The sequence below is a fragment of the Balaenoptera borealis genome, assembly GCF_965194805.1.
Source record: "Balaenoptera borealis genome assembly, chromosome: 6".
Taxonomy (NCBI): Eukaryota; Metazoa; Chordata; class Mammalia; order Artiodactyla; family Balaenopteridae; genus Balaenoptera; species Balaenoptera borealis.
In genome coordinates this window covers 114,383,579-114,409,326 of record NC_138863.1, presented here as the reverse complement: position 1 = coordinate 114,409,326, position 25,748 = coordinate 114,383,579, and the positions used below count along the sequence as shown (strand labels likewise).

Here is a 25,748-nt window from a genome sequence, read left to right as displayed (position 1 = left end):
AAAAAAGTGGAACCAAGGAGAATTCTCAGCAACATAAATTTGTTAAAACACCTCATTCTGAGATCTATTAATCTCTGAGTTTAATTAAAAGTCTGAATGAACAAACGGCTATTTTATCTGATGCCCAGTTCCGTTTGGCTTTCCTTCTGATACCAAGAGAGGTTGCTGGAACTTTCTTACCTATTTACTTTCATTTACTCCTGTAAATGAGTTCAGACCTAATGTGTGAACCCCTGGGGCATTCTACAACTAAACTCAGTTACTAGCAAAATGTACAACGCCAGTGACAAAGCAATGCAAAGACCCAAAAGAACAGTCTTTAAAAAAAAATTGCTATTTCTCTTTTCCATCAGTTCTCAGGATTAAAGGCAGAATTTATTGATAAAGACAGAGAAGTAATCCTCTGATGGAGTGAGATGGTATATCAGCGTTCTCCATACTCATTCAATTAATAGACTTCACTGTATGCAAACACGGGTAAGTGGATGAAATGTGTTGCTTCTTAATGATCTAATCTGTATTCTAACAGGATGGAAAGCTCTGCTACACAAACATTTTGCTTGGTTATTTCCCCTAAACATTGATGCCTGGGAATGTGCTAGCCATTTATTTTGACAGTGGAACTTGATGTGCATCTTGGCTGTTAATAGCCCTGTAAACATTTTACAATGAAAATACCACACAACTGGAACTAATCTCATTATTTTCCACATTAATAATTCTTACAGCAACAGAAGATCATTAAAACCCAGAATGGTACTACACAGATGTTTAATGTAGATGTTCAAGAACTCCTAGCCAAGTCATTCCTTCAGCCAACAAATATTAATTGAGCAACTACTCTGTTCCAGGCACTGTGGTGTTCGTACATATTTTTAATAAAACAGACATGGTCCTTTTCTTCATGGAGCTGCCATTCTACTGGGACAGAGACCACTGAATTTAACAAACAAGTAAATGTATGCTCAGAAATTGGGACAGACATGACAAGGGCTTTTTCTTCACCATAACCTCCCTTAAACACACCTCCCCTTCATCCCCATCTCACTATCAAAAGCCCAGTTCTATTCATTTGCCTGTGTGAAAGTCTTGCTGCTGCTTTATTTTTCTTCCCCAAGGCAAAGGTGAACTGTAGATTCTTTGCCTTGATCTGCGGTGGAAACAGTAAGTCCTTAATTTCTAGAATTCCAGATCCACAGCCTGAAATGAAGATAATTACAGTTCATGCTGTAGACTTAGCACAGGACCTAAACACAGCCTGTTGCTAAATCCTATGCCACCTTCTGGGGTAACTATATAAAAGCGACGTCAACTCTCTTTGACTCATGGAAACATTAACACAATATAATCTGCCTGTAAGTCACACCTCACTCACAGTTCTGCAGAAATCGTATGGGCATTAGTCCCCGTTCTTCTGCTTTCCAGCCTTGCCTCATTTGTCCCTCATGCACGGAGTGGAATTGCTCTTCCTGCCCAAGACCATCTCTTCTTTTCAAATGAAGCTCGAGTCTCTCTCCCCTACCAAGCCTGTCTAGACAGGCTCCCCGCCTCTCTCCGCCCCCCCTTAATTCTCCTCTGACCTTCCTCACCCCCCCTCCTCCTCTCCCCACCCCTAGAGAGATAGCTGCTTCTACCATTCACTTAACACACGCGTTCTCACATTTTAAACTGTGCCGTATTATTTACGGTAATGGTTTTCAACCCTGTCAGACGCAATGTTCCATTTTACAACAAATGTGACGCAATGTTCCCTTTACTATCCTGAAGTAAAATTAACAGATAATGTAACTTTCCTACAACATTATTTTAAGAAAAAAATCAATAAGATGCACTAACTCTACTACAAAGGAGAAATAAAAGGGAAGCTGTTTGGAATAAAATAATAGGTACTGAGAAAGGCTATCCTAGAATACATAATGAATTAAGTGGAAACATTCATCTACGTATAATCATAATGAATAATTTTGGATTTAAAAGAAGCAAAATGATTTTTTTTAAGTTCCATACAAGAAGTACAAGAATAGTAAAGAACAGAGGTAGAAGTTGATGCTAAAATAAAAACTAAAGTTAAATAATACAGATCAGACTTATTTGTATATGATAAATAGAAGGAAACAGCCTTAATTAGAGAGAACCTGCAGAGACAAATTACAGAATGCCAAAATGGAGACATGTATGATGGAGAAATCTGATAATCTCATAAATGACCTGAGCCTTATTTATAAGTGAAGTGTCAACATTTTCCCTTGAGTAGTAACATGCAACAGGATTGATAAATATCATTGAAAATATCTCTTATCCTAAAATTCCACCACCTGCTGAGGTGTGCATTGCATCATTAACTTAAAACACTTTGGACCACACACTCTTCCATAGGTCATGAGAAATAAAGGATGAATGTGAAAGTGAAAGAATAATTCCAGAGACTGAAAAATAACTGTGTGATGACCTCTTGAGATAGAATCAGAATCAGATGGAAAAAAAGCAGGAAAACCAAAACAAATAAATAATTTTTAATAAAGAATTTTCATGACCTATAGGTTTCTTATCATGGGGCTACTAAAATTATTCATGCACTCACACATACACACATATGTACACAAATACATTTATATATAAGTGATATTGTGTGTGTATATATATATAAAATGGCAAAATATGAAATATTTTTAAGCATTAATAATAAAATTCAGTGAGGTCTATTAAGCTTCACTTGTCTCCACTAATTTAATAATGTTTGCTTTTAAGTGTCATAATCAGAGTCACCCATCTCCTCTATTACATATTTGTATGTGGCAACTATAAATGTAGATGGATAGTTAAAAACAGCAGTGTTTTCTTGTTAACTCAATGATACAAATGATGATCCTTTGGTGACACAGTTTACCAAAATGGTGAAAAAGTTGTTAAGCTTTGAATAAAATAAAGTACCCTCATTTTACAAAATAGATCCACTCTGGGAGACTATGAAAAAACATATTTGACCGTATGCTAACACATATATATGGAATCTAAAAAAAAAAAAGGTTCTGAAGAACCTAGGGGCAGAACAAGAGTAAAGACAAAGACGTAGAGAATGTACTTGAGGACACGGGGAGGGGGAAGGGTAAGCTGGGATGAAGTGAGAGAGTGGCATAGACATATATACACTACCAAATGTAAAATAGATAGCTAGTGGGAAGCAGCCGCATAGCACAGGGAGATCAGCTCGGTGCTCTGTGACCACCTAGAGGGGTGGGATAGGGAGGGTGGGAGGGAGACGCAAGAGGGAGGAGATATGGGGATGTATGTATATGTATAGCTGATTCACTTTGTTATAGAGCAGAAACTAATACACCGTTGTAAAGCAATTATACTCCAATGAAGATGTTAAAAACAAATAAACAAAAAAACACTCATATATGCTAGCCACTCCCTTACCTCTTTGGAATAGTTCCTCAGAGCTACCTGAGAAGCTGTATCCTGGACTATAGTCCTCAGTAATGCCCTGAATAAAACAAACATAATTTTCCAAAAAAAAAAAAAAACATATTTGTGCATATGTGTAAAATGGACTCAGGTTCCAGGTCCTTATTTGTATTATTTGTATATACATGAACGTCCAGAAGAACCAGGGGCAATTCTTTGTTTGGGAAGCTTCATTGCATGTGGAAGGACATCTAGCTTCCCTGGCTCCCTACATTAAAAGCCAATAGCATACCTATGATAATGGGGATAAAAACACAACCCCAACAAGTTTCCAAAATATTGCTTAATGGGCAGTACTTTCCTAATGAAGACCACTGCTCTGTGGGATGCTTTTTAGAAGAGTCAAAAGCTCATACTATCCTGCCTTCTAGTTCTCCCCTAGAGCTTTGAATCTTTCAACCTGTGTTTCAACATGCCTTGCTATCAGCCATCCCAGGTGTGGCAGAGTGAAAAATACCTAAGTCAAATCCCTAGAACCCCACAGATGTAGAGAACAAATGTAAGGACACCAAGGGGGGAAAGTGGCGGGGGTGGGTGGTGGTGGTGGTGGTGGTGGGATGAACTGGGAGATTGGGATTGACATATAGACACTAATAAGTATAAAATGTATAACTAATAAGCGCCTGCTATATAAAAATAAATAAATAAAATGAAATCTTTAAAAAATCCCTAGAACCCTGTGAATGTTAGCTTATTTGGAAAAAAGGCTTTGTGGCTGTGATTAGGTTAAAGACACGGAGATGAGTAGATCATCCTGGCTTATCCAGACGGGCCCTGCATCTAATGACGAGTGTCCTTAGAAGAGAAAGGCAAAGGCAGATTTGAGACAAAGAGCAGAGGAGAAGGCAGTGTGAATGGAGGCAGAGACTGAAGTGATGCGGCCACAAGCCAAAGATTGCTGGCAGCCACTAGAAGCCAAAAGAGGCAAGGAACAGATGGTCCCCTATGGGGCAGATGGGAGTACAGCCCTGGGGACACCTTGATTTCGACTTTCTGACCTACAGAACTGTAATGGAATAAACGTCTGTTGTTTTAAGCCAACAAGTCTGTGTTAATTTGTTACAGCAACCAAAGAAAACTAATATATCAGGTGAGTTAGTCACCGGCCAGGGCAGAAGTTTAATACCATGCTTTGTTTTGTGTTTGTTTTTCTCTAAGGCTTTTATATTCTCTAAACAAGGCTGGACATTGGGGAGAAACGACCAAATGAAACATTCTTTTTTCTCTCTTGAACATTCCACTCAGCCCCTCCCCACTCCATCCAGGCTATGGATCTCAGTGCAAGATTTTCTTCCCCTTTACATTCGTCTACATAAGCTGGAATAGAAGCGTTTTCCATTCCGCAGAGCATTCACCTCCTTTTCAAGCTAAACATTCACTCCTGTGATTCTTTGGCAAATATTGGTTTCCCCACAAGAACGCAAGCTCCTAAAGTGAAGGACCTTGGGTATGTTTCCTCACCATTGTTTTCTCTACAGCCTGACATGGTGTCCAGCATAGAGAAATATGTCTACAAATATCTTATGAGTGAATATTTATATACAACTGTTTACAGATGTTTTGATTAAAAAAAAAACCTGTCAATCAGGTTCATAGCAGCAGCAATACGTGTTTTTCCAGAATAAGGAAATGTTTTAATGAGTAGATTCTTCTACACACTGTATTTAAAATGTCTATTTCAGGGGTCTCATCACCTCAACCTCTGATTCAGTGTTTGAACACAATCAGTTCTGGGCCAGTTTCATAGGTTGAATTGTGTCCCCACAAAATTCATGCCCACCCAGAACAGGGGAATATGACCTTATTTGGAAATAAGATCTTTGTAGATGTAGTCAAATTAAAATGAGGTCACACTGGATTAGGGTGGGCCTGAAATCCAATGATTGGGGTCCATATAAAAAGAGGGAGATAAATAATGAGGTCCTACTGTAGAGCACAGGGAACTATAGTCAATATCCTATAATAAACCATAATGGAAAAGAATATATATATATAACTGAATCACTTTGCTGTATACCAGAAACTAACACAACACTGTAAATCAACTGTACTTCGATAAAATAAAAATAAAAAAGAGAGGGAGATGTGAATACATGGGGACATGGGACACAGAGGAGACACACACACACACACACACACACACACACACACACACACACACACACACGACAGCCATGTGAAGACAGAGGCAGAAATTGGAGTGATGCAGCTACAAGTGAAGGAATGCCAAGGATTGCTGGCAATCACCAGAAGTTAGGAAAAACCAAGGAAGAATTCTTCCCTAGAGCCTTTTGAGGGAACAGGACCCTGCCGACAACTGGATTTCAGACTTTTAGCTTCCAAAACCGGGAGAAAATACATTTCTGTTGTCCTAAGCCACCCTTAAAGTAGTCTGTGGTACTCTGTCATGGCAGTGTTAGAAAACTAGTATAGCCAGTAACCACTGGTATGTTTTACAGTTTTGCCCATGTTTCTTAATAGAGTCACCTCACTGGGTGCTGCCTTAGTAACTCCATTCTTATCAACTGCTTCCAGCCATTGGGTAATAAGATGCAAACACAGAATTATGGGAATTTAGGGGCTCAACTCTGGGAGAAGACTGCAAACTAGTGTGATATGAGGAAGACAGTTCTGCTCAGAGCGGCTCAGCTGCCAGGTGGGTTTGCTTTTTTATTGCAGTTCCTGTCTCATTTAACTAGAAGTTACACGACCTTGGTGAATTTACTTAAGAGCTCTGTGCCTTAATTTCCTCATCTGTCAAATGGAAATACTAATAATCCCTTCCTCACTGAGTTCTTGCTGCATGCAAAATGCTTAGCACAGTACCTGGGACATGAACCTGGGAAGTGGAAATTGTTCAATAAATATTAGCTCTTACTATTGTTACTACTGGCTTTAGTGAAGGCTAAAAATAAATCATCACTTCATTCAATTAGGGGAAAACCTACCTCTATAGTAGCTATGATATTGTCCTGACAAACTAAAACTTTGATTCTGTGTACAAAGGACCTTATTTCTTATTTTCCTTGCAGATAACTGAGGAGTTTGACTCCTTGGTTTACCTTTAAATGCAAAAGTCATTCCATTTTGGAATAGCAATGCCTGCACACTAATTACACTCGCCTGAACTTGCCCACAGTACTATTCAGGAAGCTTGATATCCAGCAATGATTTCTAAGTGAAACTCAAAGTCAGTAAAATATTATGCTCCTTACTGTGGAGACAGGGAAACACACCCTACCCCCTACAAGGTTTTTATAATTAAACATCCTGACATCTAATAATGTGTTCAACCTCTTCTCCCTAATGTAGAAAGTTTATTTCTAATGCAAACGTAGGACTTGCTTTCTTCCTTCTAAATGGTAGAGGAGAGAGCATATAAATTTCTCTGTAGTGGCTATTTGTACAGCTAGTCAGAGTGAGCAGGACACAAACCAATTACTGTGAGGTTTGCAAAGAAAATAGTTATGGTTCCTGCTCCTGTACCATTTGATAGAGGAAAGGGGACAGATGTACGTGAGGGTGCTACCTTATGAATTCATACTTCTAAAACCTAGACCAGGCAGAGTAATCTTCACAATATGGGACCCAGTGAGGGTGGGGGAGCCCTGTCCTGTCCAATGAGAAAGAAACGACCCTGGCCTGAACACTGGAGCAGTCCTGGGGGTCCCTGCTGTACCAAGTGTGAGCCATTTACTAGCTGGATTGCAGATGGTCTGAGCATCTCAGGGAATAGCAGGGTGTTCCAAGTCTTAGGATGGGAGGACGCTCCATTTGGTTGCAGGACACTCAAGGGAGGTTGGGGCAGGGGCTATTTGCCAACCAACATACAAATATTTAATATTGTAACAACTCTGTGGCTATAAAGGCACCAACTGGTAAATGTTGGCTTTGGACAAGACTGTAATGAGTTAGATTGGCACAATGATGGCAGGTGAATCCTGAGCAGTCATGTAATGGAAGACAGTTGCAGAGAGATATAGGAGGGCACCACTGTGCATTGGTGCAGGCAGCGTTAGTTCTACAGAGTCAAGGAGGTGGAGTGTTGGATCCCTCAAATTCTATTTCAACACATTTTCTAATTACATTAATGTAGGAACAAAATTTCCTTGTTAAAAAATTAAAGCATTTCTATTAAGGCTAAATACCACTTGCCTTCCAAATTTTGGTCTACTCTCCAAAGGTAACTACTGTTACTAATTTAGTAACATCATTTCAGATACCTTTCTATGTGTATTCACATGCATTTGGTATTGTCTAGGGTGCTAGCTATCTGTTTACATGCGTGCTAAGCAGAACTCTAAAATGCTTCCCTAAAATTTCTTGTCTCTTTCCCAGATCTATAAATATGATGAATGATCACACTCTGATTATGTTATGTGGCAAAAGGAATTTTGCAAATGTAATTGAGGTTACTGATGAATTGACTTAGAGTTAATTAAAAGAGATTAGTCACGCATTTAATCTAATCACACATGCCCTTTAAAAGCATAGTTTTCTCTAGGTGGTAGCCGAAGGGAAGTCAGAGAGATCCGAAGCACCAAAGGAATTTGATGCACCATTGCTGGCTTTGAAAATGGAAGGGATCCTGTGCCGAGGAATGCTGGTGGCCTCTAGAAGCTGAGAGTCACCTCCACTGACAGCCAGCAAGGAAACGGGACTTCAGTCCTACAACTACAAGGAACTGAATTCTGCCAACATCTTGAATGAGCTCAGAAGCCAATTCTTCTCCAGAGCCTTCAGATAAGAACCAAGTCTGGTTTATAACTTGATTGCAGCCTTGTGAGACCCTAAGCAGAGAACCCAGCTGAGTCCACTTAGATTTCTGACCTATAGAAGTCTGAGACAGTAAATGGGTGTTGTTTTAAGCCACTAAATTTGTGGTAATTGGTTACACAGCAATAGAAAACTGATACCACATATCATTCTGCAGTTTTTTTATTCAAGAATATGTTTCATAAATCTAAGCACATTAATTCATTCTTTTGAACTGCTCTACCATATTTCACTGTAAATGTGGTACTTAATCTCCAAAGATGGCTACTACCAGCAGTTCCTGCCATCACTGTTCAAACCTGGCACTTTGTTCTTTCCCTGCTCTTTGAATCTGGCCTGGCCTTGTGATGTGTTTTCACTGATAAAATCTACTGGAGATAATGTTCTAGAACTTCTGAGTTCAGGTCTTGAGAGACCCGGAAGCTTTTGCTTCTGCCCTTTTGGGATCCAAGTAGCATAAATAAAAGCTCAAAGTAAACCACATAGTGAGGGGGTCATGAAACAGGAGAGGGAGGGGAGGGAGAGAGGGGAGGGGGAGGGGGAGGTACATAGAGGGGGGAGAGAAATTAGGACCCCACGAGCCCCAAGCCAAACTCCAGGTAATCTTGAAAAGACTGTGTGTAGAGCAGAAGAACCACCCACTTAAGTCCAGAAAAGCCCAAAGAATTGTGAGACATACTACATCACTGGTGTTTCAACCACTGAGCTCTGGGGTAGTTTGCTATGCAATAATCAATAACAGTATAATAGATAAATCATGAACATTACAGTTTATCCATTCTCGCACTGATGAACATTGTTTTCAAATATTAAAGTGAACCACATGAAAGTGCCATTTCTATAAGTCAAAATTGGTCAAATATCAGCAATTTTGTGAGGTTCAATACTACCGTAGTTTGTTATACAATAATAGATAACATTATCATAGGTATATCATGAATAGATACATCATGAATAAATTACGAACATTACAGTTTACTTATCCATTTTCCTACTGAACATTTTTGTCTTTTTTAAATTATTAAATTGAACCACATGAAACTACCATTTTTTGTAAGTCAAAATTGGTCAAATATCAGCAATTTCATTAGGTTGTATCCAACAAACAAAGCTGCCACAACTCTTGCTTGATGTGGCCCTTTGTGGACATGGCGTGAGGTGTCACTGGAGAGTGAGTACCAGGCAGTAGAATTGTTTAGGCATAGGATAGGCACACTCTAAATTTAACACATGTTGCAAAATCACCCACTAGAGTGACTACCAATTTACGCTCCTACTATCAGTGCATAATACTATCCTATATCCCTTGATCCATATATTTACAGAACTCCATTATAATAAAAATAGTTACCCAGGTCTCAAGATGCAGCCAACCTAATACAAACCAATCTAAAACTCAAGAAGTGTTGGCGAATCTGATGTAAAATTCCTGATAACCCACAAGGCATTTTGATTTGAGTTTTAATATTCTATTGTAGGTGACTATTTTAAGATAGATATACCTTCCTATTTGTAGAATAGTTACATGAATATAAGTTGTGCTAATGTCCCATGAGTAGACATCACCTAAGTGTTGGGAGTGACACTGGAGTAGGTAAGCAGTGGGAGAGTGCCCCAGCCTAGGAGGTCACACAATTTCAATAGATGAGAATGCATGAAGATGCCTTGCTCCACGGATAACAGGGTTATCCATCCATGTGCCAATATCAGAGTTGATATTGCTATTGCTATCATAGTTGATAGTTGGGGGTCTGTAGACTTAACTAGTATCTAGAACATGTTTATTAAGAAGTGTCTTACTAAACGTTTGCTCAGGCAGAGGCGAAGACTCTTCCTATACATTACTTACATGTGGCAGATTGCACTTGTCCCCCTATATATCAGCTCTGCTCTTTCTCTCTAGTGCCAAATAAAAGTCGTCACTTGCCATCTGCCTTTACAAGGATTAGGTCACTAGCCACTGCTGTCGCTGACATCAACACACCCTGAAAGGAGTTCATGGCGGAGATCAGGAATAAGGCACTCTGTGCTCTGGGAAAAACTGTCAGATATTTTTAGAAGATTTTATACGCCCCAATTCTTGCATCTTCTCATATCTAGAGAAGCACTAAAATCATTAATGGAGACATCTGTTCCTTGTGACTAACAGCAACCTTCCTGAGACTAGCAGCCAGCCTCTGCCAAAATGTGTGCTTGACTGTACGTCCCCCCTTCACTAATAACAGATATAACACTGCCCTTCCTTGCTACCTCCTTGGAACAGTTCCTCAGAGCTATCTCAGATGCTGTCTCCCGGGCTATAGTTCTCATTTTGCCCCAAATAAAATGTAACTCACCACTCTCACATTGTTCTTTTTCTTTTTTTTTTAAGTCAAGAGTAGTAATACCAATCTACCTAGTTACCTGATCACACTTCCCACCTCTCTTACTTGATTATCAGATCCTTTACTGTGCCAAAGACACAAAGGATGTAACAATAATCAACTCCTCCTTCACAGCGTGGCCACATACATCTGACCCCACAGAGGTACAACAGAACCATAAAGCCACCTTTTGCCCTAGGTGACCGGTAGCGTGCTATGAAATGAAGATTAAAAGAACACATGTTGTGAAGCACATGGCGATTAGCATAATCCATCAGGGGACCTGTCAGAACTGGAGTTGTTGGAGATTCCTGTTTCATAACACGTGCATCTGCTACATCTGGGTGAACCCTGTTACCCAGGAAGGCAGCTGATGCTTTCTCATCCCAGTGAACAAGCTCCTTGCTGGCAGGTCACCTGAAAAGTACCCTCTTCAAAAGTTGCATATGTTTAGAAAACACAACAATTTGCTTTCCCCAAAGCAAATATGCAGAAAAAAAAAAAAGAAATCCAAGGAAAACACTGAAGTAAATTAGAACTATTCCAAAAATGGAATGAGGAGCACCTTCTGAAATACCAGCATAAACACCTCAAGTAAAAAAAATTTCCAACGTAATGTGTTTTTAATCAAATACATCCATCGAAAGTTTTTGCAACATCTGCAAACTTGAACGCTATTGTACAATGTGACCAAAATGCATTAAAATAATTGCATTACGGTTTTTGGCATCACTTTATAATAAGTGGACAGTAATTGTTGCTAAATTACAGCTGAATCCCTGCAGAATTAGATATTACATCCATATTAGGATCGAATGACTCTATCATGATTAATGATACTGCAGTGACTACCAAGAGAATTAAAATGATTAGCCACTTATCCTAAAGTGTTGACATTTTCCCACAATTTTAGAGTTATGTTTCATGAAAACTTTGCAATTAAACTTATTGCTAATGGTTACTGCGTTAAATCCAGAGACAAATATTCCTCAAAAGGTCAACCTTACTAATGAGTAGGTATTAAAATTTTTAAAAATTAAAAAAAAATTTTTAAATTAAAATATTAAAAACAACAGCCGAACTATCCACTCTAAATAACTAATAGCAGATAATGTGTTTAACATATTAGATATATTTGAACAATATAGCTGTGTAATTAAAGATACTTGGCTACAGTTAAAATCTTGATACTAATTCTCTTTCAAAATAATTCATGCAATTCAGGCTATATATATGCGTTGAGCTAGAAAAAAGAAATGCATTACCAGTTTTGGAGGAGTACATGTTATTTGATTGTTAGGTTTTTTTGCAATGTTTTAAGAAATTACATAGAGTAAGAGCATAAATTGGTGTTTAACTGTTTATGGAAGATGCTTAACTTATAAAACACTTGCAATCACTTCTCAGGAGAAGACTTGGTAGCAATTCATCAGACCCAGACTTGGCAATGTCTTAGTAATCATGTACTTGAAAATGGACATTAAACAAACATTAATGGAAAATGATTTATTTTTTCCTACTGTTTTAGTACGATTGGATGCTAGTTCCAAAGATAAATACAATATTTTACAAGATATTGTGGTTCTTAGAACTAGCTTTTCTCGGCCCCAAGAGTAACTCTGTAAATGACTGAAAAATGCAAATGCTATTATTAGCGTATGTGGAAAGAATAGCTTTGAATGGGTATGAGAACAGCCATGGATTCAAATTTGGAATTTAATTTACCCAGCGATCCCCCAGAACTTGTCTTCTGCATACAGATTCAATGTTTGTTCCAACTTGGTTTCCCAGTTCAGAACAATATAAAGGAGATAAATGAAGTAATGTCGAGAGAACGTTTTGAGCTCTTCAGAACAGAGCTAACTGACTTCCTCCGGTGATGAACACTGCGGTTAGAAACCCTGTCTCCATCTTTCCAGCAACTCCCTTAGACAGTGGAGAGAAATTTGAGCAGATAATACGGGGTCACTGCCACTAACTAGCTACTGGTCTCTGCTACACTGGCCCCAAGTCAACTGTAACCTCAGAGAAACACAGACTATATCTCAGATATCTTTATTTTTATATTCCCAATGATGCCTAACAAAAGATTAGGCAGACAGTACAGTACATTCTCATAAAACCCCTTGCTGGGGCTCACAAGATGCTGCTGGTCTTCAACCTACATTCCCCTAATGGATGATCTCAACCTTGTCTCCACTGTTACCCACACCCCTCTTTCCTTACATAACTCCCTAGAGTAGGCGGTTGGCCAACTAAGACCTGCAAGCCAAATCTTTGCTGCTGCCTGCTTTTGCAAATAAAGTTGGACTGGAATCCAACTCTTCTTGTACCTATAATCGGTGTCTATGTCTGTGCTACAAAAGCAACGTAGCCGTGACAATGATTATATAGCACACAAAGCCTTAAGCATTCACTCTCTGGACCTTTACAGGACACGGCTGCATTAGCACACGGACCCTCAGTGTTTCTGTACTGCAGGACTCCTCTGATCCTCATCTGAAAGCAGCTGGAAATGTCTAAGATGGGGGTTAAGGGGTGGACGGGGAGTTACTCCTGATGAAACATGGGCATATGTCAATAACCTTCTTCCAATAATCCACTTGAAATAAGCATTCCAAGGAAAGTAGCTGTACTGCCATTCCCAGCCATAAACTGCCAAAGGGGAGGCACTCGAAAGTGACCCATGGTCACCACTTGATGTACTAGGAGGTTCCTATCCTCATTTTAATGTCAGCTACTGATTCTTAATCATCTGATAATTATATATCACCTGTTCAATTTTACTGAGCTCTTTTGTTACTCTGCACCAGATACTTCATGTACATTATTTAGTCTCCTCAATAATCATATGGAGTTAATCCATTTTACAAATAACAAACTGAAGTTCCCAGAGTTAAAGGAATTTGTCTAAGGATGTATAAGTGGTAAAAAGCAGAACTGGAATTGAGCCCAGGCATTGGGACTCCAGGGTCCAGGCATGACAGTGAGCTGCCTCTGAGGTAATTTACATTTCTGCTCCCCAAATATTCCTGAACTGCAGGCATTCAAATTAAAAGGAGTAAAAATTGGATTGCAGCAACAGGATAAGACATTTGTATTGCTTATAGCGAACTTGCAAAAACCTGCAAAAAGCATCTTGTTAATTTTAAACTCCTTATAAATGATATTCTCAAATGTCATTTCTCTTTGGATCAAATTAGCAGTAATACTTTCTATTTACACGGTTCAAATGAACTCTCCTGTGTAGCTTGGAAAAATAAAGTTGTATCTCAAAATGCTTCTTTACAATGATTTTCCCAGTACAGAGGTGAGATTAAAGTAACCATTTTAAAAATTTTTTGTTGATGTTTGTATTCTTAACAATGTTTTGGGTCACATGGATATTATAAAGGAATGTTAATTGACAGAAATAATATTTTTCCATTGAATTAAAAAAATTACTAAAAGCAATGTCTGAGGCATGTGGAAAGGCAGGAGGCCCCTGATAGCAAAAGGATGTTTCTGGATGTAATTGGAAGACTGCTCCACTGAGGCTTCAAGTCTCCCATGGAGGCATGTGTTGGGCTAAGTAGGGAAGGCTGTTAAGAAGTCAAGATGTCCTCAGGGATGCTGGGCTGCAGAACGCAATGAAAGACACAATGTTCTGAAGCCGAATCTGTCATGTGGCATTTGAATCAGTCACTAACATCCTCAACAGCATGTCAGCCAGGCTCCTCGGAGCACACCCAGATTCTGAAAATTGGGGAGAAAAAGGAGTTTCTGGGTAAAATATATTTTAGGGAAAAACTGATTTTAAAGATTTTGTAAAATCTTAGCAAAGAACGCAGTGATTGCAGGAGAAAGCATGAGGTCACTAGGAATGAAATATGCTAAACTAACTTTTTCTTTCTTTTTTTTCCCTTCTTTATCAATGGGCTCAACTCTGGGAAATGACAGGTCAAAGAATAAGGGAAGGAGAAAAAGGAAAGAAGGCACTGTTTTTGTTTTGCTAATTAATTTCCTACATGTGTTTGATAATCTGCTATTTGTCCAAGAAACTTCATTCAGTTCTTTGTTCAGGATCCAGATTTCAAAGTCCAAGTTCAAACTGCATTTTGCTTTAATACATCTCCCACCACCATTTATTCACATCTTCCACTGCCTCTACACACATGCCTTTGGATCTGGCATTGCTAATTGGATCATTTTAAATTGATAGTTCAGACAAGCACATAAACACACACACACACACATCCATGGATGTATGCAAACGTGCTGGTCCCCTGAGTCCTTTACACTAATAATCATAAAAGTCTGCAATGGTACACATTTGGGACTGAGCTCCTGGAGAACCAGATTCAGGTGCCAGCACGGCACTTAATCGGTAACTTTGGAAATGTCACCTTTCCTCTTTGAGCTTCAATCTCCCCATTTGAAAAATGGTGGGTTTGGATCCGAGGATGTTCCTTTCAGCTCTGATATTTTGTCATCCATGAGTCATGTCTGCTACTTCACCCTACTTCTATGGTGCTAAAAGCTCATTTCTTTTCATTTTCCCCAGTGAGAATGATTGATAGCTTTCCCCTTAGCAATCTCATTACACATTTTGTACATATTTGTTGGTTATTATGTTTTCCTTCCATCACTTTTCCACATCTTCATCCTCAAAAGTTCTACCTTCATTTTTCACTATTTTCTTTTATGGCTACTTTTTGAATACTATTTCCTAAAACCCATGTAGGGTAGCGGTTAGGAGTCAAGGCTCTGGATTTAGACTTCCTGGCTTTGAAGTCACTTGATCAAGGTGAAATGCTGGACAGGTCACTTAACATGGTTAAGTATTCTTATCTATAAAATGAGTACTATAATAGTGCCAAACTTGTCAGTTATTGTGAGACTTAAAGGAGAGAAAGCGAACTTCCCTGGTGGTGCAGTGGTTAAGAATCCACCTGCCAATGCAGGGAACACGGGGAACACGGGTTCGAGCCCTGGTCCAGGAGGATCCCACATGCCGTGGAGCAACTAAGCCCGTGCACCACAACTACTGAGCCTGCGCTCTAGAGCCCGTGAGCCACAACTACTGAGCCTGCACTCTAGAGCCCACGAGCCACAACTACTGAAGGCCGCGTGCCTAGAGCCCGTGCTCCACAACAAGAGAAGCCACCACAATGAGAAGCCCGTGCACCGCAACGAAGAGCAGCCCCCACTCGCCACAACCAGAGAAAAGCCCGCGCGTAGCAACGAAGACCCAACGCGGCCAAAAATAAAATAAATAATTTTTTTTTAAAAAGGAGAGACAGCACCTTCAGATGCACTGGATGCCAGGTATATGATCAACATTATTTATATTATTATTTGGGATGTTGTTATTGTTGTTTCTGATGCCTCTTCTCCACAATGCCCCATAATTCCATAGAATTATTCAAATAAACAAGGCTAGATAAAGAGAAACAATTCCATCCACTTAGGGAATCAAGGTACTTTCTTTTTAACAATAAACTAAATGACTGAGGTCACTTCTATTTTTGATCATACCCTATGCCCTTGTTTCCACTGCCCATGACCATGACCTCAGGAATAATCTTCCAATATTTCTGGCTAAAAGTTGATCCTCCCGAGTGAGTAGAGGACTCTTGCTCTCTTGACCTGAAACAAAATCATTTAAAGGACCGAGAAAACTACAAATCTCAGAAAAAATCAAAAGTATGATTTCTTCTTTACTGACACAGAGAAATCAGCCAGCTCCAGTGCCACCTCTGGTTGGACCCTGGACATAGCACCAAACAGATGTGGCTACAAACCCACCAGAACTTCCACCTGCTGAAAATTTAATTTTTGCCATATGCTTAATGGCACATTCTTGACTATGTTCCCCACTGAACAGGAAACTGGAGGTGTTACTGGTGAGCCCAGCATTTCACTGCTTGATAAAGAAGCTCACAGCTTCTAAATTTCAAGTTGGTCACTTCTTCCTGAGCAACAAAATTTGTTACGCCAGGCTGAGATGTAGGTTTCAGAATCACGAGTGTGCAAAACCACACGTGGAATTGACATCAATGTCAGGGGTTTGTAGAAGGTAGCGGTGAGACTGGCCATGCTTTCCGTGTACATCTCATGTCTGCTTTTTTTCTTCCTTGATTCCCTTCAGGATGTGAGCCCCTGATTCTTTATATTACTGTTCTAATCTACCCTTTCCTATAGCTTTTTATACGTCTATCTTCTTATGCAACAACAAACTTACCATTTTTCATCCACATACATCCTTCCTAAATACTCAGAGATCATTTCACTCATTCTGTTTCCTTTAGGACTATAAAGCGAATTTCATCAAACTTCAATGATTTCAATACATTCAGTTACTGAAGTGTGTCTTAACCTGCTCCAGATGAGAACTCACCCGTTTGCTCATTAACTGTTACTATATTAGCATCCTTTGACTATTAACCTCTGTAGTGATGGCTAAACAAAAGAGCTGTTAATGATTTCCCAGCCTTCCTGCCATGTCTCTCCCCTTCTCTCCCTCTCTCTCTCTCTCTCTCTCTCTCAAGCAAGTGGCAGGCATCCTCCTCTGGGAGAATTCTCTTCTGTCTTGCGGACACATGCTATACTCTGTTTCACCTCATTTTCTAGGAAAATCACATTGTGTCTTCTCGTTTTTTTGCTCTATACTTTAGTCCTTCATATTTTTAGAAATATCTTTAGATTCCTCCTACCAATCATACCTAAAATATTTATACCCTCATTACAACTTGTACATGAACATATGCATCTTCATCGGACTTATTCTTTATTTTTAACCTTCAACCAGTGAACACAGATGCTTAGAATCATTCTGTCCTAGATTGGCTCAGGGACATTACTTTTTTTATTTACTTGCTAGTGGTTTAGAAGGACGATAAGTACGTGGATGGAATGACTGTCTTCCACGGGTTTTACATTGGGGAATTCTAATCGTTCTCATCTATAAGAGGATAAAATACTAATTTTCATTTCAATCTATCCATCTGACTTTATCACTCTACCTGGGAGTATTTCCTCCATCTGTTCCTTTGACCCCTGTGTCTCTCCATTCCCTACCTCTCAAAATTGAGCTCTGTCTGCTTTGGCCATTTTATTGGGTTGGCCAAAAAGGTCATTCGAGTTTTTCCATGAGAGATTATAGAAAAACCCAAATGAACTTTTTTGGCCAACCCAATACTTGCATTAATATGCTCTTCGTTCAAACAACTCAGACACAGAGTCAATCCACTGGGCATCACACCACGCTGACCAGAGGGACGCCAAACTCTCAGAAGACATGCTGGTTTCCATTGTTAAATCCAGTGAGTCCCAAACGGTGCTCAGCACGTGCCCTGATAGACACAGGAGCAAATGGGCAGAGGGGCTTGAAAGGAGGATCTATATAACACCTATATTAAAAAATGTTTTGGTTGTTACTATATTTAAACTGCCTGCTTATGTTCTTAGCTTAAAAGTTTTGTTCCCCCTCTCCCAACATGTTTATATTAAGCTTTCACAGTCATAGAAATACAACATAAATCCTGTTCACTCAAGCCAAAATCCTACCGTATGTACTCTTCTCACCTACCCACCCACCTTATACTTTATTCCTTCCTTCCCTTGCCAGCTGTCTTCACTGTTAAGAAAGTTAAAAACACAGGAAGCTGACTGTACTGGAGAAAGACAGTGTGGGCTACACCACGGATAACTTTTAGGAGCTATCAAGAAAAAGGGGCCACACCAGTGCATATTTTAGGAGGCATCAGGACCAGCAATGTCTGCTTAGTGGGCAATTATTTGAGACACACTTATTAGGCATCTGCCCAGGTGCTTTCTTCGTATTCATGCAGATGCCAAAGAAAGGTCACCTATTTCAGAAAACATGTGAAGAGTGATACTTGACTTCAGTCATTTCTAAATAATGACGTTCTTTTTTTCCCCTTAAATGCTGCTGGGAAGTAGTGAGGCAGAACTTGTGTGACTGCAGAAATAGCAGTTTTTAAAAAATATGGTTCAACCAGACTATTGAAAGAGAGAACAGAATTGTTGAAAACAGCTGCTCTGAAAGTTTGAAAATTTTTATTGACTCATATAATGTTACAGTGAGAAAGAACCCAAGAATTTATGTTAGAAATGAGGAAACTGGGGCTCCCAGGAAATTAAGGGAATTGCTCAAGGTCATTCAGCATCTTATTCGTGGAGTTGGAACCATAGTGAAAACCAGTCTGGTGAGTTTTCCAGTATATGACATTGTCTCACTGTTTTCTTTTCAAATGTCAATCTTTTTGTTAACCTGGCCTTAGATGGGAGCGATTTTTAGTCTACTCCTCCACTGCTGCCTGAATCCAAAATAGTGTAGTGTGAAAAGGTCATCTTTAAATCACCAAAGCTTCCAAAACATTGGGTGAGAAGGGATGATCTAAAAGTTCTTGCTGCCTCCAGGTAAACCTACAGCAAACCCTCTATACAGTAAGTCCCTCACATACGAACCTTCATGTCGTGAACTTTCAAAGATGTGAACGTGCATCTGGTTCCAGCAAGGAACCAGAACCTGTGCCATCAGTGTCAGGTGTGAGTGCAATTGCAGCTTGCCTTCCGTCTCCTATTGCTGACGACCCTTCAGCTCTACCATCTCCCACCTCCTCTCCCTCCTCCAGTCAGTAACTCTTCTTGCCTGTTCACTCGATGCCAGCCCCTGGATGCCAGCTATTGTCGTGTACTACTGTACTGTTCAAGGTACTGTACTATAAGATTAAAAATGTTTTCTTTATTTTTTGTTTGTTTTTATGCATTATTTGTGTGAAAAGTATTATAAACCTATTATAGTACAGTACTATATAGCTGGTTGTGTATTTGGGTACCTAGGCTAACTTTGTTGGACTTATGAACGCGCTCTCGGAACAGAACTCGTTAGTATGTAGGGGACTTACTGTACTCTGCTCTGCAAAGTCCCATGGGGCAGGAGAGACCACAGCCAGCTCCCACAAGCTCCCTGCCATCACCTTACTTTACAGCCTGAAAGGGCGCTGATGGGCTCCAACATGTTCTATGGGTCATGACTCTGGCTGTAGGTTCAACCATGGACTCTGCACCCATATATTTTGCTTTGCATAGAAGCTGTATTACTGCAAAGTTGTAGGACACAGTGCAAATTCCATTTTGTACATTTGAATTCTAGATCAAAAGCAGCAGAGGAGCTCACTATTTAAAGGAGTTTTGCATTAAAACTGCACAAAATGTAAATAACGTGTTAATTTCATGTTAGTCAAGCCATATGCTCGTTTGCTGAATTTTCATATTTAGAACTTTGGAAAATAGTGGCCCATCTGCACAGAGTGGAGAAAAAGCCCTGGACAACACCTCTACCCCATCAGCCATGGAAGCATCTCCAGTCAGACATTTATTGGGTGGCCACTACGAGGCGGTTCTCTGTATGTTCCATGGATACAGGTTTAAATACAGCCCTCAGCCTTGGGAAGCTCAAATCTAGTAGGAGAAATAGACCTTTAAAAACTAAGTTAGGGCATCATCTAAATGGTTCTGTTGAAAATAATTTCACCATCTTCTTATTTCTGCCCATCTCAAAGGCATTTCCTTTAAGGTAGGAAATAACCTTTAAAATTATCTAGTCCATCTCCCTGGCCTTAAGCAAGAATAAGATTTAACCACTCCTACCATTTAAAAAAAAGAACCTCTTTCCAATAGTCTCTCTAATATTTAACTATTAGGACATAATTATATTACTTCTAGCCTAAATCCCTCCTGCTATAATTCAAGTCCCCTTCCCTTCTTTTATGGACTCTTTAGAGAAGATGATGAGCATTTTATCATTCCACTAATGTAACTTGAAGACCATCTCAGTTTCTTGTTTTCTGGAATCCATAGGTTTGATTTATAAGTAGGTAGGTAGTGTGCATAATTCTCCTCTCTGTCTGTCCTAATCAAGGAAGTCTGAAAACTGTGCAAAGCTGACACACGGAAATACTTGCCAAGACAAGGAATGTTCTGGTGAGAGCATGACCAGCATGGAATGAGAGAGAAAGAAATGCTTGAAGACACTATCTGCGTTTACATGCCAGCACAGCAGCAGAGCACCCCTCTTTAATAAGTCTTCCAGGAAGCCCCTTGAGAGGCTAAGAACATGCTTTTACATCTCTTTAGCTCTTCTTCCTGACCTAGGATCAAACACCGTCACTAGCACACTGGAGGTCTTCAATCAATTTGAATGAATGAAAACAGAGAATTTCCACTCTCACTATAATGACCCCCCATTAGCTCTTTCTTATGTAAAAATATCTTTAATATTTGAGAGAAATTATGCCATGGCCTATAATTTTTAATCAAGTCTATATTCATTCTCCTGTGGCTTCTTCCACATCTTGTTAAGGTCCAACCATTCACTCTTGCACTGACTTGTAAAAGGAGCAATTCCACCAAACCCTTCTTGAGAGTGGATTAAAAAGTCCTTGATCATGTATCATAAGGCCTCAAATTACACAAACATTAACTGAAACAAGGTAAGCTCCCTGAGCGTCTCAGGATAAAAGTGCTTTATAGAATTCAGACATTATTTTCTTGGCTGTAATATATCTAAGAGTGACAGAGTCAGACCTTTAAACTCAGATGAGGTGATTCGTGCTGCACAATCTATAGAAACAAAATTCGACAAAGCAATTTGGAAATTATAACATGTGCTACTGGAAACCAAAATATTGTAAATTATTCTCAGTAATAAATCAAGGAATCAACAACTCTTGACCATTAAATCAGTAATACTTTCTGTAGAGAATTATGAGAATTACATCTGCCGTATGCCTGCAAATGTAAACTATTAAATAGTTACCAGCTATGGATATAGAAAGTAAAATACTAGAAGGTGTTAAATTCATGATTTTGATCTATTTTTTAAAATTTCATTCATAATTTTCGTAGGGGCTCAAAAAGCCTAGATTTCATTTAAGCATGACTATATGCTATAAAAATAGCTATCATAATTTTGAGTTCGATATTTTTTAAAGAACTTTTTCAAATGAAGCATTTTCTTGAATTCAAGTAATTAGGAGAATTAAAAATATTTATCAATAATTGATTCCATTAGACATTCTCGATATAATCACTTTTGAAAAAAGATATAAAACCAAATATTAAAACATTTCCATGTGAATACATTGGAGAATATCCTAAAATGAAGCTCAGAAAAAAGAACAGTAACATAACTTCAATTATTTTACCAAGTAGTCACAGAAACATGCAGAAACACGGTCATTCAAGTAAATTAATTACTCTGATTTTGCTCCTAGCTGACACAAATTACTCATTTCCTTGGACTTGCTACAAGAAGGCTTCAGAGCAAAAGAAGAAATGCAATCAAAAAGCAAAAAAAAAAAAAGTACATTATTTGCCAGCCTTGCAGTAACTGGGGTTTACTATCATCCCTCGTCCCCCACAGACTTGCAAGAGAGGTTCATAGGCCAGCCTCTTACATGCTTAAATGATCTCATTCATAGACCTGACTTCCTTTTGTGAGTTCCTGCAGCGGTTCTCACTGGAGGCATTGGGACTTGCATTCAATCGCAAAGTGCCTCTAGTTACTTGTTATAAATAAAGTATTAAAGCTTGCAAATGACTTACTTTAAAAAGCTAGTTCAAATTTATTTCTAAAATAAGCAGAGGTGATAAAGTATTTACAACTAGAAGGGCCTGGGCACCTACCCACAACGCTCGCCTGAGTGGGTGCCGCTGTCCCAGGTGCTGGATGATGAAGAAGTTCAGGGTACTAGAGAAGAAATGTGTCAGTACAGAGGGCATCGAGAGGAGGGAGGCTTAGGAAACCTAAGCTTTTATCAACTAGGAGGGAAGTGTCTTGGCATTTTAACAACCCAGTACATCTGTCTGTTAGGGTGAGAAAAAGGTGAATATCATTTTTTGAAAATCACATTAGCCTCATTCATATATTTCCTGCTGTATTTTCTTGAACAAGAAAGGAGGTGGAGTGACATGCTGGAAATGACACATAACCCATGGCTTTTCTCATCTGTGAACCCGGGGAAGTATGCCACATATAAATATAGGAAGGCAGGGTTACAACTCTGCCCTTCTACTCTCACACACTGTATTACTCTGCTGGGTCTGCCATAATGTAATAACGCAGACTGGGTGGCTTAAACAACAGAAGTTTACTTCTGGAGTCTGGAAGCCCAAGACCAAGGGGTCACCAGGGTGGGTTTCCGGTAAAGATTCTCTTCCTGGCTTGTAGACAGCAGCCTTCTCGCTATGTGCTCACATGGCCTTTCTTCTCTGTGCATATGGAGACAGAATGATCTCTCGTGTATCTTCTTCTCCTTATATGGGAACCAGTCCTATCAGATTACGGTTCCATCCTTATGACCTCACTTAATCTTAGTAACCTCCCTAAAAACCCTATAGCTAAACACAGTCACATTGGGGGTTAGGACTTTTGAACTTCGGCGGGACACAATTTAGCCCACAACACACATCAAGTGAGAGAAAGAGAGAGAGGCTTTTGCTCCCACACGTTCTCTACTCTGACCAAATTAAGTGAAGGTGAACTCAGAACTACTGCTCCAGGCAAAGAGCACTTTGAAAGGAGACCACCACTGTAGAATCACCCACCTATGGACTCATTCTGAGCTGGCTCTCACTGAGGCCTGGGCCACCTTGGCTAAGACCACACCTAATCACTACTACTGTGCACCCAGCTTATCAACCAGCAAATACTTATTGGACACCAACTGTATTCCCAGACCAAGGACATACACAAGAAGTATAAGAGCCACATAGTTTGGGGGTTGGGAGAGATAGAGTATATTCACTGGTGAATCAACCAGTGACTATATCAGCTCATTTCTGTTTAATCAGTGTGGACCAGAGTCTTCATGACAGCCATGTGGAATTTTCACAGGTAGAAATACCACTCTACAAATACTACTGTGATGACCACTTCCTTATACCTCTCTGTCATGGTTTCCATGGAAACAAGAATATTTCCCCATTATAGTTATTTCCCCATTATAGTAACATGACCCAAAGCAGACTGAGCCCTGGAACTTTTGGTGCAGAGAGGGGTGATGTCAGCGGAACTGTTCATTATAATCAGTTCCAATTTCACTCGAGTCTCGTTCATATTGGACTGTGATGAACGTTTGGTCAACGGGATGCTTAAATGAAAAATACAAAAAAGTGACCAAAGAGGAAAAGATAAACTAGTGGAAAACCATATGACATTTTAATTCTAGGAAAAGAGGGACATAGCAGAGTATGAATGGTAGAACACCTCAAAAATAGATAGTAAGATTCCAGGTGAATTAAGAGAGTATATGAAAAGATACTGAAACAGAATTCTGGCTGGGATACAGAAGTACAAAATTCTCCATAGAAGAAAATGTGAAGATCAAGGCAGTACAGCATATAAAAAGAGCCTAAAACTCTGGAAGTGGAAAACAGTGTGTCAAATACAATACAGAAGTTCTTACTGGTTTTATGTCCTTAGCTCTCTTGAGTTTCAGTCTACTCATCTTTAAAAAGTTATGATGGTATTCATTTCATTGGTTAATTGCAAGGGGTAAATGAATACACACACACACACACACACACACACACAAATGCAGAATGTCTGTAACAGTGCCTGATACACACAGTAAAACCACTCATAAAAATCTGCTGAAGGAATACATTAATAGTATAATTAGTAGCTATATTTCTGATGCTAACTTTGAGCTAAAACTATCAGCCACAATAACGGCAATGCCATCTGCAGTGAGACGTGGAAGATCAGAATCCCTCCCATGCCTTTGTGTAGACAGATGAGTAGCAGTCATTTGGCTTAACAGAAAATTATTGTCAGTACTACCCTATCATTTGCCTTCTACAAATGTCCAGATGCCACTAAATTGAGCCCAAGGTCACCATGGTGGAGTCCACTGTCCTGTAGCTGACTGTCTTATTTCTATCCGAGCTGACGCAGGGCCAGATGTTTGCATGGTGTCTACTGCTGGCCTTGTAATTTTCAGCAACTTTTAGAATGAAATTTGTCCCCAGATGACTGACCAGAGGGCAACCAGGGCAGTTATCCCTGCTGAATTCTGTTTCCAGCTGTTCATGGGATTATCCTCCCCCGTTCTGGGAGTTTTCTGCCAACTTATCAAAACATTTTCTCTCTCTCTCTGCTCACAGTAGCATTTGCGTTGTAGACTTCAGGTAGGCCGGGGCCCCGGCCTTGCATGCTGCTCAAACAAGAATCATCTCTTCCTTGAAGGATGGTTTAGAAAATTAGTTTATTTTCTTGAATATGTTTTCAGCTGGTGTTAATTCCACCAAGCGGATGGGCAGCTAAATCCTTTGAAGTTGCTAAACGTATTTGAGAGCAAAAAAAATTTTTTTAGGAGATGACAAATGTTCAGTTTGTAGTTTAGCTAAATTGTTGTCAATATTTGCAAAAACTAAATGTCAAAAGGAATGAGAAATGTCCAACAATGTGAGCCAAATTAAAGGTTTCTTGTAAGAATTGTATTGATAGAATTTAACCTAACAGAGGCCTATCTCCCTTGGACCCAGGCACGAGATGTCAAACTCTGGGCCCTGAGCTTTAGAGGGCTCTGCTCTGACCCTCCTGCCATCACCAATTTCCACCAGGTGAGGGTTCCTCAGGGTCAAGAGGATGTGCCCCATGCAGAATCTGTGCCTCCCCTCTGCCTCAGGCTGCTCTGGGCACTTGTAAATCAGGAATTTCCTTCAAACAGCCCTGCGCCTGCTTCTAGGACCTGTATAGGCCTCTGTGTACACTGGAGGCCCAGGGAGTGGCAGCGTACAGGGGATGTGAAAAGGGTGTAGACAGGAAAGCTGGGGTGTATACACAGGTGCACTGAGGTTCCTGGTGGTAAAGGAAGATAGGGCTTCAAGTGGGAAGAGAAAGGGAGGTGACCAAAGAATGGGGCTGCAGGTCAGGAGTTTGTAACTAGATGCCTATTACAAAACATAGAAAGGAATCGGAGAATTTTAAACTCAAATTTGGTTTTCCGTGATGTGATGAAGGTATATGCATCCAGGTAAGGGAACAGAACATATTTTATTTGGCAGTTTGCTAGCCTGACTTGTGACTTATACATATTGGACACGAGGAACAGGGGTAGCACGTTACTC

The 25,748-nt window shown here is 39.7% G+C and overlaps 1 protein-coding gene across 19 annotated transcripts in view; it reads right to left on the bottom strand.

Annotated features, from left to right (window-relative positions):
• Positions 1–25,748, bottom strand: part of NCKAP5 (NCK associated protein 5) — a 1,102,730-nt gene that overhangs the window by 425,773 nt on the left and 651,209 nt on the right. The window lies entirely within an intron of this gene.